The sequence below is a fragment of the Magnolia sinica genome, chromosome 6 (assembly GCF_029962835.1).
Source record: "Magnolia sinica isolate HGM2019 chromosome 6, MsV1, whole genome shotgun sequence".
Lineage (NCBI taxonomy): Eukaryota > Viridiplantae > Streptophyta > Magnoliopsida > Magnoliales > Magnoliaceae > Magnolia > Magnolia sinica.
Genome location: NC_080578.1, coordinates 18,785,474 through 18,804,724, shown reverse-complemented (window position 1 = coordinate 18,804,724; position 19,251 = coordinate 18,785,474). Strand labels below are relative to the sequence as shown.

At 42.6% G+C, this 19,251-nt stretch overlaps 1 pseudogene; it reads right to left on the bottom strand.

The window, feature by feature from the left end:
- Positions 1 to 18,321, bottom strand: part of LOC131249533 (uncharacterized) — a 34,908-nt pseudogene extending 16,587 nt beyond the window's left edge.
- Positions 18,322 to 19,251: the final 930 nt, after the last annotated feature.

Genomic DNA, 19,251 nt, shown 5'->3' with positions numbered 1-19,251 from the left:
TTTTTCACTAATGGAATAATAAATACAGTTGATTTTATTCTCGTGAATGTAATTAGATGTGATCTAAATGAAAAGCAAAAAAATAAGGTACGATTTTGAAGCATCCAATATTTACATTATTAACATCCGGAATTCTTGGGATGTTATAGTCGTTGTCTGACCTAGTGAAGTGCATAAAGTTCTGACCTGACCTTATTTTATTAGTCGATCCATTTTTCCCATAACAGTAAGCTCCCCCTACTTTCGAGTTTAAGTAGGGGGGCTCGAGAAGTAGATCGGTCTTGGTCAGGTTGTACTATCTTGTGCCTGGGGTGTCGAATCTGCTTGTCATTAATGTTGAGTTAGGTGGTGTGCATAGAAATTGGAGCATATTTGCAATCATGATACGTTGCGAATGTGGTGTCGTGTCATGGCTCGAGGTCACGTGCGCTGTCAGGGTGCCTTTTCGGATCTCTACGTATGGGGTGCTGACGTGTGGCCTGTTCTCAGTCGCGGAGCCATGCAGCAAGTGGTAGTGCTCCACGTGTTCAGAAGAAGTGTTAAGGAGTTACTCTGTAGTTTGAACTTCTGCTTGTATATGCCAGTCACAGGTGGCCTGATTGCATCATCATATTGTTCGTGAATGAAGCTACCTACCCTGTTTAATTTGGAGTAGTTGTCTGCTCTTTCCTGCCTGGTCCTCTGTGACCACGGTCCTCATTTCTTCTTTAAAGATGCTGACTTAAATCTTGTTTGGGGCTCATTTTAGGCGTGAAGTTGCTATGATGCCTCTTGCTTATTTATAAGAAAGTATCTAGTGCTAGATACTAATATCTTAGTTATCTTAGGTACGTAAGACCCTTAACATAGCACGTATGTATGAGATCGAAACTGTTCATCTATTGTACCGTACTGTGCATTTTTGTTTCCTTTGAATCTGAGTTCTTTACAAATGATTTTCAAACTGATATGTATGGCGTCTAAAAGAGCTTTGAATCAAGTTCAGATCAGAATCTGGTTTCTTTTCTTCTTCTTTTTTTTTTTTTTTTTTTTTTTTGCCTTTTTTTCCTTGCTTTTTACCCTTTGTTTTAGGTTGAGCAGTTTTTAGAGATTTTAGAGGATAATGCTTGTTGATGTTTCAGCTGATGAGAGTTCACCTCAAAGAGGAACATGCTGCTTTTTTTCTTTTTTAAACTAACCAGCTTCTATAATCAAAAGATATGCTGTATTTTCTGCTCCAAACTACTGTGACTAGGTAATCAAATTACTTGTAGGTATTTCTTAATATGATCATGAGTACCATGGATAGAGCATAGACAACAAAACAAAACAAAAAAAAATTACAATTAGAAGATAATATGATCCATCTGAATTTTCCCTTTGCATTTAGACCAATTGCTTTCTTAATTTTTAATCATTTTCTGTATCCAAAAATTAGGTAGTTAGGATTGCTTCATCAGTGTGATTTAGAGATATGCCTCATCCACAATGGGATCTACAATTTGGATGGTCTAGAATAATACATTAGTGCAAGATCTAAGGAGGATGAGCCGCCCCAATTTTTCAAATGGTGCGAACTAACATTGGACTCTGGGCTCTTTTTTTTATATGATATACATCCACATCCTTTCATTTTTTTTTTCAATGATTGTGCTTGCTACGTCACCAGACCAGCAAATCTCGAACCTAGGTCATGAGCTAGCGAGTAGGAGTCATGAGTCATGACCATGGTCCAAAACTTTGAAGAACAGTCTAAAATTTTGAAAGACGTGTATCTTATAGTCCTGTCTTAGAGTGCATGTTGTGGCTTCACTACTATTTGCTGAATTGCTTGGCGACCTGTTATGCTTCAAGACAGGTCAATATTCGTCCACCATCCGGCCTCCACTACTTTCTGGCATTGAAACCTTCCTAGTCTCTTTTTGTCATCAGTGCCATGTTGCATGGGCCTGTGTTCATCATCCTAAGCTGGCCTTTTGCATTCTACAAGGGTTTCTGACAGAAAAATAGAATGTGACTTCCCATGTGGCATATCTTTTTCTTCAAATGTACCCTTAAGCTGCAGCAACGTTCTTGCACCCTAACAGATGATGTCAAGTTTTAGACATCGGCAGTCGTAAAGAATTTGTGCTGTAGAAATTCCGGAGGTGTTTGTTTTGAACAAGCAGAATAGTCAATTTATTAAGTATCTGATATTCTTTTAATCTAAGTGATTGGGTATTTGAGAAATCAGTAGTCTACTATGAATGGATAGGTGATGCCTGTAAAATGGAGAGAGAAACTTTGGTATTCTCTTGACAAAATGTGTTTTCCTTGTAACGCATCCATCTTTACCTTGAAACTAATGGTGTTTTGTGACTATGCCATTGAGGAATTTTCACATGGCTCCCTGCACTCCTTTGCAATTTGGTGAACAAGTATTCGGGATTGTTTGGATGAGTATGAGCATGATATACATGCATTCAGAAATATATTGAATCCCTTGACAGTTGTATGCTTGTTCATTTTCATTTCCCTTTCTTAGTCCTTTCATTTATGGTGTTCTCTCATTTCGTGGGCTGCTGGTTAAGAAGATTTGCTAGGATTCAAGGCATTCAATGCTCATCGGGCCAATGACCATCCTTATATAGACCAAACACAACCAACTATGCAACAATCATTTAGTGCAGTACTTTTTGCTGATATTGTTAGCTGAACAAGAGAAAATTAGGAATTTATGTCAATTCAATCTTCTTGTTTTCCTTCTTTAAGTGGAAATAGTTCTCAGACAATGTTTTCTATTAGCCAAACTAATCTCTTAGGAAATAAATAGATGAAGTACATTCTATCATGGCCAGGTGGCAACCTGAGATTGGGTAATACACAATCAAATTATTATTATTATTTTTTTTATATAAATTTTTTTAATTTATGGAAATACAAATTTTATATGTTTGGGATTTTGGTAATATATCTGATTTTGATTTTTTCCTTTTCTTTTGTGTAGACTTATCTTCTCAAATAGGTTGGTTTTAGGGCTTTGGAGAAATAGGTATATCTAGTTTTGGATGTGTGCTTTGGTTATATATATTTTTAAATTTATTGAGAAATGCCAACTGTTAAAACCGTTGGTGAATGGTCGACGGACCGTTGAAAATGCCGATGGTTTTGGCCATCACCCTTAGCCATCAAAAACGTCGACAGTTTTAGCCATCAAAAACGCCGACGCCCCCTTTCCCGACGAATTGTGTGATGGCTAAAAGCTGTTGGGGGAAGGTCATTGCTGATGGTTTTTAGCCATCGACGTTGCCCTGTTTTTTTAGTAGGGAGTCCTCCATGGAGCGTTCGATTTGCTGAGCGAACATCCTGTTGACAAGTAGCTGGTATGTGGCCCTAACATTCTTCAGCCTAAAGGGCATGACCTTGTAGCAGTAGAGCTTTTTGTCGGTGACAAAGGTCGTCTTCTGCTTGTCGTAAAGATGCATGACGATTTGGTTGTATCCTGAGTAAGCATCCATGAAGCTTAGGAGTTCGTGCCTTGCAATACTGTCGACCAGCTGGTTGACTGATGGAAGAGGGAAATTGTCCTTAGAGCAAGCTTTGTTCAAGTCAGTGTATCAACACAGACCCGCCACTTCTCCATAGACTTTTTCACTAGGACAACATTGGCACTCCCATTAAGGTAGTAAATTTCTAAGAGTTTACTGACCTCTTCGCCGATTATTGCGTACCATTCTATCTCAACCGATGGTCGGGGTCGACATTTAACTTGTGAACTATTACCTTTGGACTGATGTCGGGCATATCCCGATGGGACCAGGCGAATACGTTGGCGTGTTGTCGGAGGAGATCCATTATTTCATTTCACAGAGCTGGATTCATTGACGAATCGATCTGCACCGTCCTGGTCGGGTCGGAGTCATCGAGTGGGATCTTTATGAGATCTTCCACCGAACGCCCCCTATTAACTATGTCCTCCTGAGGATCTAATGAGGTGACGGTCATCGTCTGGTGTTACGTTCTCAATGCCATGTAGTAGCATTAATGAGCTTCTTACTAATCTCCTTTGACTTTCTCCACTCCATGCTCAGTCGAGAATTTCATTGCAAGATGGTACGTTGATACCACTGCTCATAGAGTATTGAGGAAGGGTTGTCCGAAGATGACATTGTTACAGATGGGCAGTTGACCACTAAAAAGTCGATCATTATCATTGTTTGGTTCTGTCCTCCTCCTACCATGACTGGGAACTGAATAGATCCTTCGGAGGTAACCTAGGCGATGCTAGGGCACCCCCTTTTATAGCAGTTCCACTCGTACAGGTTTCAATGCTTTCATTTAATGCATAGCCGAAGACAGCTCCTCGACACTTGTAACATCCTGAATTTTCACTGTTTTGAATTTTCAAAAATCTTTGAAATTTTTTTAATTAACTTATATTATCACTTACTGACCGTTAGCACTCAACGTTAGCTTATACACGAGTGATCCAGTCTGGTCATGATCAGACCGTGTGCAGGCCATCAAGTCAGATGATCGGCTTGTACTCAGCGACAGCTTGTATAGGTCATGAAGCAGTCGAGAAAGGTCAGAAAAATCTAAAAATTTACGAAAACATAAATCTCACTGGGCTTGTGGTCCATCGCGGACCATGGACTCAGTGGACACCCAGAAATAAACTATTCAGGCTGTCCCAACGGCACTTGCTAAATGCAACCCACCAATACCAGAATTGGAATCTAGCACTGGTAAATAAGACTAGGATTTCAGGCATTTCAGCCATCGAATTTCTTTCAAATTTATGGTAAAGGTCTAATGTATTTGTCTATGCCCGCCCACAAAATCTGGGTCCCAATCATGGCACGGTGACCGTTGATCACGAATCAGACCCGTGCGACTAAACACCATATCCAATCGTTCTCAAATTTTGCATGGCCTTTCATTGGGACATGAAGCACCTATCCTGTAAGTTTCATGGCTAAAGGACCACTAGAACTGCCCCGATTCTCCAAACAAACTCTAGACCACTCGTTGGTGGGCTACTGGTTCCAAAACTATAGAATAATGTCCATCTTACTAGGCTTGACACCCATCGTGGGAGTCGAACTGGGGTGCTCTCCAGAACTACTCAACTCGAGCTAAAGGGCGAGAGCATGAGAAGTGCAAATACCCTAAAAGAATGAATTGAAACTTAAATGAACTGGGTCGTCCACTCTTATGCAAAATTGAGGATTTTGGACCATCGGTTTACGACCAAACTTTACCCGTGGAGTAAGAATATTTCCTTGCTCATATCCGTATAGCCGCGGCCCCGATTAACTATCGGTGACCGTTGAACAAACTTCTAATCATATCTATTGATCGGCGCATCCAAATGGCGGGCCAATCGTATCCATATGAAGATCATTACTAGGGCCAACTATCCAACGGTGGGTATCGACTCCTACACCCTATAAAGGGCCTTAGTGGCTAGAAAAACCCTCCCATAGGGTTAGTATAGTAAAAACCCAACACTTGAGGCCATTTGTATCAAATCTGGCATTATAAAAAGGGGCTTCTTTGGGGCACCCCTCTCTCCATACGAATTTGCCCTAGAGAGGAAAGAGAGAAGAGAGAAAAGGGAGAGGAAGAAAGGATGAAGAGAGGAAGGGAGAGTGAAGAAGGGAGAGAAAGTGGGTCATAGCTAAAGTGGGGCCCAAGGGAGTTCAATCTTGCAATTCCCTACCTCTTCCTTAAGAAAACCTCCACCAAACTCACCCATGCCTAGAAGTGGAGGTAAGAATGGTATATTTTTCCTTCAATAGAGCAACATGGTGTAGATTTCTAGGCATTAATGTTATCTTTCTTGATTTTGATTTAGGAAATGGTGGTTTTACCCAAATTCCCAAAAGCCCTCATTCCTAGGTCGTTTTCCAAGCCTCCAATGATCCAAAGGTACGGACTATTGATCTTAGGTGGCCTAGCACCAATTCTAGTATGAGATTAATAATTTTGATTGCTTGGATGCCATATTAGGATAACTAGAGGAACCCTAGGAATTGTATGTTTGTTGCAATAGTATGGAATTATAGGTTTGACTCTTATGATGATTGTTCTTGTCTCTCACATGATTTTGTGTATGGATTATTATATGTTCATGTCATGTTTGATTTTCCTATGTGTTGTTGCTTCATAGGATGTATGATTCATTACCCATGTGCATGTGATTTCTTAAGTTGGAGGAAGTGTTAACTTCCTCACCAAACCACACCACACACATACACTTTATTCATGATGTTAATAGTTTACTTGTTAGAGAAATTTGAATTGTATGTTGAGCAATATGAGAACATGGTGTTGAATATGCTTGATGTTACTTTGGTAGTTGGCATGCTATGAGTCCATATTCCTACCCTTGGGTTGGTCAGGAACTTGAGGAAAGACAGTAGTCCCATCAGTAGGACTACGCTATGGTTGGACTTGTGGGTTTGGGCGGGTGTGATCGGGTGGCTGTAGTTCGACTACATGGGACCCTCGTGCCCGATGTCACACTCCTCACGCTCGCCTGACTCGTGAGGTCTAGCCTACCGTCTGATCAACCTTGATTGTTAACCCTGCTTGTTCACACTTATATGGAACCTGGAACACCCTACAACCGTTGTAGCTCATCAATAACCCACTTGAAATTTAGTCCACAGCCTCATGAGCCGGGCATGGTGGAATGGGACACTGTGTCCGAGCTGTCGGCCTATGCTGGGGTACCGCGCCTCCCCGTAGTGACCGCGAGCGATCCCTTTCTCATAGTACTCCTCAAGTGCTTGAAGTCGGGGATGAGGAACCCAACGGGATCACGGACCGCGGGGTCTCGGCCTCACGCATTGGGGGGTCTTGGCCTCGCAACCTGTTTAGGGCATTGATACGTGGGGTGTACCAGATTCTCAAATCTGCTGGATGAATGGACCTAACTAATCACACGGCTAACACGATCATTGCATCGCACTAGTTAGGGTGGCAACTCGGCAGTCGAGGTCGCACTGAGGGAGTGTTGGCATTGGCGATCGTCAGATGGTGTCGCACGAGGGAGCGTTGTGGTGAGGGCATGCATCATGTCATGTTGCATACATGCGCATTAATAAGATTACTTAGACGTATGTAATTGTCTGTTTTCATTAAGATCATATTATAATTGATGCCTGTAATAACTTGAGGTTAATAGCACCCACTGAGTTGATCACTCACTCCCACTCTGGGACAGTGTTTTAAAACACCAACCAGACCCGTTCATAGATGCAAGTGACACAGATTTTGTGGAGCCTGACGGAGCGAGCCTCAAGGAGGAGGACGAGTTCTCTTACTTTCAGCTGATGGATGGTTCCCCGTCGGCCTAGTAGACAGGATTTGGATCGCTGAGTTGTGGACTCAGCCCTATTCTTTTGGACATGATATTCCTTTTGTGATTTGTTTGGGCAACGCCCGATGCGACCCTTTTTATATCCTTTTGGACATGTATATAATGATCTATTTTCATTTCAGCAGACTAGTTGTGATCGTGCTTCATGTTTCAAGTAATTCCATGCTGCGCCTTTAAACTTGGATTAATCGCATATTAATGAAAACTGGTTATAAGTGACCCCGGTAACTAGGGAGTCGAGCGTATGCACGACCCCCTGATTTTCAGGGCATTACAAGATGGTATCAAAGCATGGTTTGGAATTAATTGGGCCATAGGTCATGAACTCACTATGCGTCCGCTGACTTGAGAGGATATGTATTAGAAAACACAACAAAGATTAAGGATGTTAGGATCCATCCCAGACCCCGAACCGAAAATCTCGGATGAACGGTGAGACTTCCTAGGAATTGGGATTTGGTAGCAAGAGGAGGTAACGACGCTAGAGAATGAGTCCAGGAGTCATACCAAATCTCAACCCATCAATAGAAATGAGCTAGAGATTGAATGATTGGACGGTCGGAGGTAACATATACGTACGAATGAGTTACTTTCAGGCTGAATTTGATAGTTCCGGCCCGTTTGAGGATAGGGACTTAGGGGTGAACGAGATTTTACCGAACATAGTGGAACGGAAGAAAAATAAGTTTTTGGCCCTTAACCTGGAAGAATATCTCAAAAATGATAGGCCCATTGCGTAGATCAGGTCATTCAACCCCAAAATCATATATAGTACTTTCCCGGGGGCCTTACCGGCGCCCGAGAAATCGAAAAACTAGGAGTCCCAGTAGGACCTCGGCGTGCCCACGCCCAAAATACACCGTGAGCTGGCGTGCCCACGCCCACCGGATGTCCCTACACCCAAAACTCCAGGGGCCCGGCGTGGCCATGCCCACCGGGCGTCTCCACGCCCAAATCTCCAGGGGCCCGGCGTGGCCACGCCCAACCGGCGTGCCCACGCCAGAATTTTCTGCAAAATTTGATCGACTTCAAAAATTCATATCTCCTTCGTTACAGCTCCGATTTAAGTGATTCAAAAGTCAGATTTAAGTTTGATGAGTCTAGTTTTGTATAAAAATAATAAAAAAATAAAATAAAAATTATAATATAGTTAAACTTAGAATGTTTTACCAACTGTCCAAAAATTATTAATTTCAGATGGTTGTCGCTCCTAGAATTTTAATAATTTATCCACAACTTCAAATGAGATGAAATTTTGTGGTATAACTTTAAACTTAATTATAAAACATTATAAAAAATTTAAAAATAATTCAGTCACCAATTTATAAGAAACATTACAAGATAGGTCCCCTCCTCCCTTTCAATGTACACACGAGTGGGGTCCCCTCTCCTTGCAAATAGGACTCAAACCACTTCATTTTCTTCCATTTCCTTCCTCTCCATTACTCCCAAACACTTGGAAAAAAAAACCCTCTCCCCTCCCTCATCTCCAAACTCCATTCCCAAAACCCATTCCTCCAAACCATTTTCTTCTGTTTCACAAAACTCATTCCTTCTTATTCCACCCATTCAACATCAAACCCACCTTCATCTCTTGTATATTTTTTATCCTCTCTCACCACCCATATTTCTTTCAATACTCATTCACCAAAACCCCACTCCTTTCACTCTCTTCTTCCCCATTTCAAAATTTCATTTCCCAAAACCCATCTCAAAACCCTTCTCAAATCCTATACCTTCAACCCATCTTCAAGTTCATTTCTTCAGGCCCACACTCAACCCATTTCCCCCAAACCACATCTTTAAAGTCCATCTTCCTAAAAAAAAAACACATCCTTTTCCCATTTTCACTTCCATCTCCCGAACCCATCTCCACTCTCTCATTTCCAAAAATCCCCTCTAACACCCAATATCCATTTCCACCTAAATCCCTCATTCACAAAACCCAACCTCAACCATCCACATTCAACCCATTCTTCCCCAATCCAAGACCATCCTCAACTTCATTTTCCAACCCCCATTCCAATCTCACTTTCAAAACCCATTCCTAAAACAAACTCCCAAAACCCATTACATTCTTATTTCCCAAAACCCCTTCAACAAAACCCATTCAAAACTATCCACTCATTCACTCTCATAAGCTCATTCACAAAACCCAACGATTTGTAAAAAATTGATTTTATATACTTTAGCATACATTGATCATTAGATTGTTGCAATTGAAAAGTTTTATATAGGGTTTGACAATAATTAAGAGGCAACAATTTACTGTCCATTTTCAACTTAATTTAAGCCCAATTATTAATCTTTTCTATTCCCTTCCTTTCATAGGTCAATTGGTGTTGTTGCCACCGAACGAACACACCCTTTGAGTTTTGCGGCCACAGACCTTAATTTCTTTCCATTCTTCCAAGCTTTCCAGATAGAGAAAGCTACTAAGGATGCCATGTAGTCCACCTAATCAATGGGATTTAAGTTGCCTCTAGGATCCAACACATCGACCTGGATAGTGTGATCTGACCCTTCAACAGCTTGGGCTAGGTATTCCATCCGATAAGTTGCCTTTGTTGTCTCGTTGGAGCTGTAGCAGGAGTTGAGTCTTCATTGACTCCATTAGCTCTGTCCAAACCACCCTCATTTTCTACACCCTCTCTCCAAACCTCCTCACCTTCAACACTCCTTCATTCTCTTCATCTTTCCTCTCCCAACATTTATTTCCATCTCAACTTCAACTTTCTTTTCTAAACTCATTCATGAAAACCGACCTCAAACCCATTTTCAAGAGACCCATTCAAGAGCATCCAGCCTCTACTCATTCCTCTTCATCTTCTCCAAACCCATTGTCATACCCAATTCAAAATACATTCCCAACACCCATCTTAAAACCCAAACCTCAAACCCCATTTCAAATTCATATCTAATCCACATTTCTCAATCCCATTCTCAAATCCTTTCCCAAACCTGTCTCCTAAACCCATTTCTCTCTACTCCCACTCCATCACTCTCACTCTCCCATCCTCAAACCCATCTCCTCCTTCTTCTTCTTCTTTTCTTCTTCTCCAAACCCATCATAAAAATAAAAAAAAAAAAAAAAACCCATTACTTCAATCCTTTCTTCTTCTTTTCTTTCTTCCAAAGGCAACCATTGAACTAGAATATGATCATCTGAAACTCAAATGGGCCATCTCATGGAATAGTTGAGAAGGAACATCCACTGTTAGTTATATACGGGGCCTACCATGGTTTTTATATGCCACCCAATCCATTCATCTAACGTGCCTCATCACAGATAGGTGAGGTTGCTCTAAATGAAAATAAATAAACTGTGAATCCATATACACATCCCCATCTGGATATTGTGTTGTCCACAATTAAAGATACTTTATAGCCATGGACATTCAATGCTAGATTTTGGTACCAATGTTGGGTGTGGAAGTGGCTAGGAAACAGATCAGTCATGAAGACAGATGGTTGACTAGTGAAGACCCTGCTAAAATAGGAGCTGATGAGCAAGTTCCAGGACAGGCTATGGGTGTTGGAAACAGTTCTAGAAGCAAAAACTAAACGACAATCTGAATCTATTAGTGGGTTTTGTTGCAAATGTAAAATAGGTTATAATGGATTGAATTTAAACAGGTCTGCAGTAGAAACCAAATATGCAGTGAAAGATAAGAATGTTTATCTCTAATAATGCTAGGAATCATCCTATGATTAGACTAATTTTTATATATGTTTTTCTATTTTAAGTAGTTTTCAACGCAATCGAATTAGGACCTTTGAATAGGATTGTGTTTTACAGTTTAAGGCTTCGAAAGTTCGTATTAAAGGTGAACTATGGTAAAATATGTCAAGTTTTTCCTATTCTGTTAAAGAATTAAGGTTTGTACCACATTGAGAAGACGACATTCTTCGTCTCTCCTTTTCTGCATCCTTCTTAGTGTTATTAGCACTTCAAACCACTAAAATACCTTAGAACTTTCGATTCCTTCTTCCCTCTCGAAGTTTAGGAAACTGAAGTGCAGTCTGCTCCTAACTCACTAGACATGAGATCGAAATGGTGATATACATGTAAGATTTTACACTATTGGAAACCTTTTTAGGATAATCATTTGACCATAAGCACCGTGGGAGATTTAAAACACTAAGTTAGACAAGAATTAAAATAAGAACTCTCTCGGACCAAGACCGAAAGGACAACCTTATAAATAGGAGATTTAAACTTTCCAATAATGGTCGTTCCCTAAACATTATATTGATCGGACTATGGAATTACGGAAGTATACACCTGCGAAGCATTCGTGGCTTGACTCAATTCTCAATCCTAGGCAACTACCAATGGACTCACTGCTTTGACCGAGCAGAAGACCAGGATCCACCAGGACGAAGAAGGGATACGATGAGTCTTCTACCCTGGTCAGGTAGATGATCGACGTATCGGGTTAAAGCCCACTACAACCGTCTCTCCGTATTGGTCTACCATTGAAAATAAATATTTTTACTCTAGATAGAGGAAAACCGTCGCCATAAATCTAAATCTTTATAGATAAATTTTAGTAAACCATTAGGGTGAAAAAGTTTTAAGGGGGGTAGACTAAAATGAGCCAGCCTAGTATAGATAGTATACACCCTACCACATATATAAACTTGAAATCAACAAACCTAGGCAAATGAAATAATGAAACCTTTACTACTACCTTTAAGCAATTTCGAGGACAAAATTATTTTTAAAGGGGGTAAATTGTAACATCCTGAATTTTCACTGTTTTGAATTTTTAAAAATCCTTGAAATTTTTTTAATTAACTTATATTATCACTTACTGACCGTTAGCACTCAACGTTAGCTTATACACGAGTGGTCCAGTCTGGTCACGATCAGACCGTGTGCAAGCCATCAAGTCAGATGATCGGCTTGTACTCAGCGACAGCTTGTATAAGTCGTGCAGCAGCCGAGGAAGGTCAGAAAAATCTAAAAATTTATGAAAACATAGATCTCACTGGGCTTGTGGTCCATCGTGGACCATGGACTCAGTGAACATCCAGAAATAAACTATTCATGCCGTCCCAAAGGCACTTGCCAAATGCAACCCACCAATGCCAGAATTGGAATCTGACACTGGTAAATAAGACTAGGATTTTAGGCATTTCAGCCATCAAATTTCTTTCAAATTTACGGTAAAGGTCTAATGTATTTGTCTATGCCCACCCACAAAATCTGGGTCCCGATCATGGCACGGTGACCGTTGATCACGAATCAGACCCGTGCGACTAAACCCCATATCCAATCGTTCTCAAATTTTGCATGGCCCTTCATCGGGCCATGAAGCACCTATCTTGTAAGTTTCATGGCTAAAGGGCCACCAGAACTGCCCCGATTCTCCAAACAAACTCTAGACCGCTCGTTGGTGGGCTACTAGTTCCAAAACTATAGAATAATGTCCATCTTACTGGGCTTGACGCCCATCGCGAGAGTCGAACCGGGGTGCTGTCCAGAACTGCTCAACTCGAGCTAAAGGGCGAGTGCATGAGAAGTGCAAATACCCTAAAAGAATGAATTGAAACTTAAGTGAATTGGGTCGTCCACTCTTATGCAAAATTAAGGATTTCGGACCGTCAGTTTACGACCAAACTTTACCCGTGGAGCAAGAATATTTTCCTGCTCATATCTGTATAGCCGCTGCCCCGATCGACTATCGGTGACCGTTGAACAAACTTCTAATCGTATCTGTTGATCGGCGCATCCAAATGGCAGGCCAATCGTATCCATACGAAGATCATTACTAGGGCCAACTATCCAACGGTGGGTATCGACTCCTACACTCTATAAAGGGCCTTAGTGGCTAGAAAAACCCTTTTATAGGGTTAGTATAGTAAAAACCCAACACTTGAGGCCATTTGTATCAAATCTGGCATTATAAAAAGGGGCTTCTTTGGGGCACCCCTCTCTCCATACGAATTTGCCCTAGAGAGGAAAGAGAGAAGAGATAAAAGGGAGAGGAAGAAAGGATGAAGAGAGGAAGGGAGAGTGAAGAAGGGAGAGAAAGTGGGTCATAACTAAAGTGGGGCCCAAGGGAATTCAATCTTACAACTCCCTACCTCTTCCTCAAGAAAACCTCCACCAAACCCACCCATGCCGAGAAGTGGAGGTAAGAATGGTATATTTTTCCTTCAATAGAGCAACATAGTATAGATTTCTAGGTATTAATGTTATCTTTCTTGATTTTGATTTAGGAAATGGTGGTTTTACCCAAATCCCCAAAAGCCCTCATTCCTAGGTCGTTTTCCAAGCCTCCAACGATCCAAAGGTGCGGAGTATTGATCTTAGGTAGCCTAGCACCAATTCTACTATGAGATTAATGATTTTGATTGCTTGGATGCCATATTAGGATAACTAGAGGAACCCTAGGAATTGTATGTTTGTTGCAATAGTATGGAATTGTAGGTTTGACTCTTATGATGATTGTTCTTGTCTCTCACATGATTTTGTGTATGGATTATTATATGTTCATGCCATGTTTGATTTTCCTATGTATTGTTGCTTCATAGGATGTATGATTCATTACCCATGTGCATGTGATTTCTTAAGTTGGAGGAAGTGTTAACTTCCTCACCAAACCACACCACACACATACACTTTATTCATGATGTTAATAGTTTACTTGTTAGAGAAATTTGAATTGTATGTTGAGCAACATGAGAACATGGTGTTGAATATGCTTGATGTTACTTTGGTAGTTGGCATGCTATGAGTCCCTATTCCTACCCTTGGGTTGGTCAGGAACTTGAGGAAAGACAGTAGTCCCATCGATAGGACTACGCTATAGTTGGACTTGTGGGTTTGGGCGGGTGTGATCGGGTGGCTGTAGTTCGATTACATGGGACCCTCATGCCCGATGTCACACGCCTCACGCTCGCCTGACTCGTGAGGTCTAGCCTACCGTCTAACCAACCTTGATTGTTAACCCTGCTTGTTCACACTTATATGGAACCTGGAACACCCTATAACCGTTGTAGCTCATCAATAACCCACTTGAAATTTGGTCTACAGCCTCGTGAGCCGGGCATGGTGGAATGGGACACTGTGTCCGAGCTGTCGGCCTATGCTGGGGTACCGCGCCTCCCCGTAGTGATCGCGAGCGATCCCTTTCTCATGGCACTCCTCATGTGCTTGAAGTCGGGGATGAGGAACCCGACGGGATCACGGACCGCGGGGTCTCGGCCTCACGCATTGGGGGGTCTTGGCCTCGCAACCTGTTTAGGGCATTGATACGTGGGATGTACCAGATTCCCAAATCTGCTAGTTGAATGGACCTAACTAATCACACGGCTAACACGATCATTGCATCACACTAGTTAGGGTGGCGACTCGGCAGTCGAGGTCGCACTGAGGGAGTGTTGGCATTGGCGATCGTTAGATGTTGTCGCACGAGGGAGCGTTGTGGTGAGGACATGCATCATGTCATGCTGCATACATGTGCATTAATAAGATTACTTAGACGTATGTGATTGTCTGTTTTTCATTAAGATCATATTATAATTGATGTCTGTGATAACTTGAGGTTAATAGCACCCACTGAGTTGATCACTCACTCCCACTCTAGGACAGTGTTTTAAAACACCAACCAGACTCGTTCATAGATGCAGGTGATACAGATTTTGTGGAGCCTGACGGAGCGAGCCTCGAGGAGGAGGACGAGTTCTCTTACTTTCAGCTAATGGATGGTTCCCCGTCGGCCTAGTAGACAGGATTTGGATCACTGAGTTGTGGACTCAGCCCTATTCTTTTGGACATGATATTCCTTTTGTGATTTGTTTGGGCAACGCCTGATGCGACCCTTTTTATATCCTTTTGGACATGTATATAATGATCTATTTTCATTTCAGCAGACTAGTTGTGATCGTGCTTCATGTTTTAAGTAATTCCATGCTACGCCTTTAAACCTGGATTAATCGCATATTAATGAAAACTGGTTATAAGTGACCCCAGGAACTCGGGAGTCGAGCGTATGCACGACCCCCCGATTTTCAGAGCGTTACAAGACTCCCGTCCAGACATGTGGAGCACTACCACTCGCTGCATAGCTCTGCGACTGAGAACAAGCCATGTGTCGGCACCCCATATGCCAAGCGTCGAAAAGGCGCCCTGACAGTGCATGTGACCTCGAGCCGCGACACACCACCTCAAGCGCAGCGTATCATGATTGCAGATACGATCTGATTCCTGTGCACGCCGCCTAACTCGACATTAATGACACGTAAATTCGACACCCAAGCACAAGACAGTCCAACCTAGCCAAGACCGATCTACTTCTCAAGCCATCTATGCAAACTCAAAAGTAGGGGGGCTTACTCTTATGGGAAAAATGGATCGACCAATAAGATAATGTCAGGTTGGAACTTTGTGCACTTCGCTGAGTCAGACAACGATAGATACAACTAAACATTCGACCTCTGGCCCCAAACTGAGTAGGAAATAAGGTCAAGCTCAGTCTCTCATCAACAGGTCAGAAGACCCACTAATCTGCCCGATGCCAAAAGAAGCTCGACTACTCACCAAAGGAGTCAGGTCGGCATAACCCCAGGTTGGCATAATTCAAAGTCGTCATAACTCCAGGTCGGCACAACCCTTCTTCTGTTCGACCTAATCCTGACGGTGTCTACCCAAGATCTCAGCCGAGGATTTAGGAAAGCGACCGCAACATGGATTTACTCGAGATCCTAGTCGAGAATCTCGGAAGATCCTCGTGACACATACGAGATCTGAATCCTATTGCAACACGTCCCTACCAAATAAGGAGATCTCCTCTACGCCACCGCCTCTCCTCACTTATAAATAGGAGCTTCTCCAATGGTAGAAGGTATGCATAATCGCTAGCCTAAACCATGTTTACGACCAGACCCAGATTCCCTACCTGACTTAGGCATCCAAAGGTCCCCTTCATTAGTCAGGGTCTCCTTTGTCCATTCCTTTTGCGGGTGCTTAAAGGTCTCAGGAAGGCTAACCAGATTTCTGCATCAACATTTTGTATCGAATGTTTGTGGAATTTGTTGAGAATTGAAATGCATATATTGTTATGTGTGTATGTATGTGTGTGTATGGGAAATGGTACTATGAGGTCAAGTTGTGTGGGCCCTAACGTGATGTGTTTCAAATATCAACACCGTCCATTTGATGGGTCCCTTTAGGTTATGAGATATGCCAAAAATAAGCTATATACAGAACTCAAGTGGGTCATACCATCTAAAACCATGTGCATACATGCCTAAAACATATAAAAGTATTTGGTGGGGCCCACCTGAGTTTTGGATGCGGCTGAAACTTGGTCTGACCGCTCATCTAAGTGGGACACAAACAATGGATGGCCTGGATTTGTGAACCACATCTCAATGGGCCCAATATATGATCATGAATATTTTTATGGGAGGGTAACCTGTAAGACCCGTGTCCTAATCCGTACTGTTCCGTTAGTTTCCGCGGTCCTTCCGGTCAAATTCCGGCAACCTTCGCACCGTATTCGGTATTTGCGCACGATCCTAAGCCAGGTCCCGCGCACCGACGTCGGCTTGGTCTGAAAGTTATATCATAGCGACCGCGTCGTCGCCGCGGTTCCAACGCCGTGACTTGCGCACTGAACCGATACCCAGGCAAGAAGATGCCGATCAGCGTTTATTCCGAAGAAACACCGCGCGTTACGGATTTCGAGGGAATCTCTACTATTAGTCCCATCAATCAACCATTAAAGCATCCCATACCTCAAGTACATCAACCCATCCCCACCTTTTTCAAAAGTCCACCATTCTTTCCACCTCACCACTCCTCTTTTCCAAATTTCAACAACAACCATACACCTTTTCACAATTTTCAACCCAAACCATCCCCCATCACTCCATCACCCATCTCTTTCTCTCTCTCTCCCTCCCTTTACAACTATCTCTCTTATTCTTTTTTTCAAAAAAAAAATCCAAATCCAAGAGAGAGCACCATGAGTCCCCCATGGTGAGAAAACTTCATATGTGAGGTCCACCTTTCCCACCCCTTCATCTCTCATCTCAACCATCCATTTCCCATCTTCCTCCATCAAAGAGTAGCACAAGGAGCTAAGGAAGCCAAGGGAGCAAGAAGATCAAGTGGTGGGTGTTTGGATAGGATAGTTTTTGATGTTTTTAAGATGGGCCAAGTGAGGCCAACCGATCAATGGTTTGGATCTCGCTTTGGACCCTAAGGTGTGGCCGATGGCCCACTTGGATCATCATGATCATTCCATGACGGGGCCATCCTCCATGGACCCCATCATGATGTTTATCTTCTTGAATATTTAGGGTCATCTAGACCGTTTAATTTGGTGGAGGAGGGATCTCCACCGTTGGATTTAATTTTAATGGGCCACATAAAATGGGACCCACTTGATGTATGATTTAGTGCAAGGGAGGGCCCATAGTGCCGGGGTCCCTCCATCACACGGTCTCACTCTCTATCTCTCTCCCTTTTTATTTTAATTGTTTTATTTTTATTTTTATTTTTATGTTAATGAGGTTATGTGGCCCACTTGAATGGACCCCACCATAGGGTATGTATTCCATCCAACTCACCTACGAGTGGGGCCCACCTTGTGTGTAGTATACACACCATCCTCCATGAGGTGGCCCACATAAGCAAGGCCCACCTCTAGTATATTTGCAGAGTCCAGCGTCCAGGGACGCTGGACGTTTCATGGCTATTGTTAAAAAATTTAAATATTTGCTTGGTTTGGGGATGGCCCACTTGTGTAGGCTCCACCTTGATGTATGTATTAAATCCATGCCGTCCATTCCTTTCCCAAATCTGTTTTAGGCGTTGAGCCAAAAGATGGGGTTAATCAGACCTTCGGGCGGACCGTACCATACCAAACGGTGGTTTTCACCGTTGAAACCTTCCCTGATTTCTTATTCGCCAAAATACATCCAATATTGGACTCGTTTTGCTCGCGCTGAGCCATGGAGAGCCATTGGACGGAGTGGATTTACAAGATGTGGACCCCACCTGCAAAATCCTTAAGAAACCCCGTCAGTAGCGCAGCAGCGCTGCCTGCGCATTTCAGCGGGCGGACGGCTTGGCCGTCGTACAGCCAGTCACGGCTGCAGCCGTGGGCCCCACGTTGATGTTTACATGTCATCTAATCCGTTCAGCAGGTGGCCCACTCTCTGAAGTGGGCCCATCTCAAAAATCAGCCTGCTCCAAGACTCAGGTGGCCCACACCGCGTGAAACAGTGGAATTGAACATTTACCTTTGAAAACCCTTTTTGGGGTCCACAGAAGTTTTGGATCAGGGTGAAAAATTTTGTCCCCCTTCATCTAAGTCTGCTTGACCTTATCAGTGGTTTGGATGAAATATAAACATTATGGTGGACCCCACATAGAGACCACAATGATGTATGTGCTTCACCGTCCGCTGGACAGTGGATGTGGAGCCCACTGGACGGTGGAGCCCAATGTGACAGTGGACGTGGAGCCCACTGTGATAATTGTGTGGGCCCACTGTGATAATTGTGTGGGCCCACTGTGCTGCGTGCGTGTGTGTATGTGTATATATATATATATAGATATATGTATATATATATATATAGGTATATATAATATTATAGTTCATGTAATATTATATGTATATTATATACTATATTATATATATATATGTATATAAATATTGTACTTATTTATGTTGAGGCCCATGATTGAGGCCCACTTTGACATATAGGTGAGGCCCATTTCAATTACTTATGGCCCATGACTGAGGCCCACTTTGATGTATTATGGGCCCATGGGTCAAGGCCCATTTGAGGTATTAAGGGCCCATGGTTTAAGGCCCATTAAGACATATTGGGGCCTATGGGTTGAGGCCCATTTGATGTGCATTTGGGGCCCATTGGTG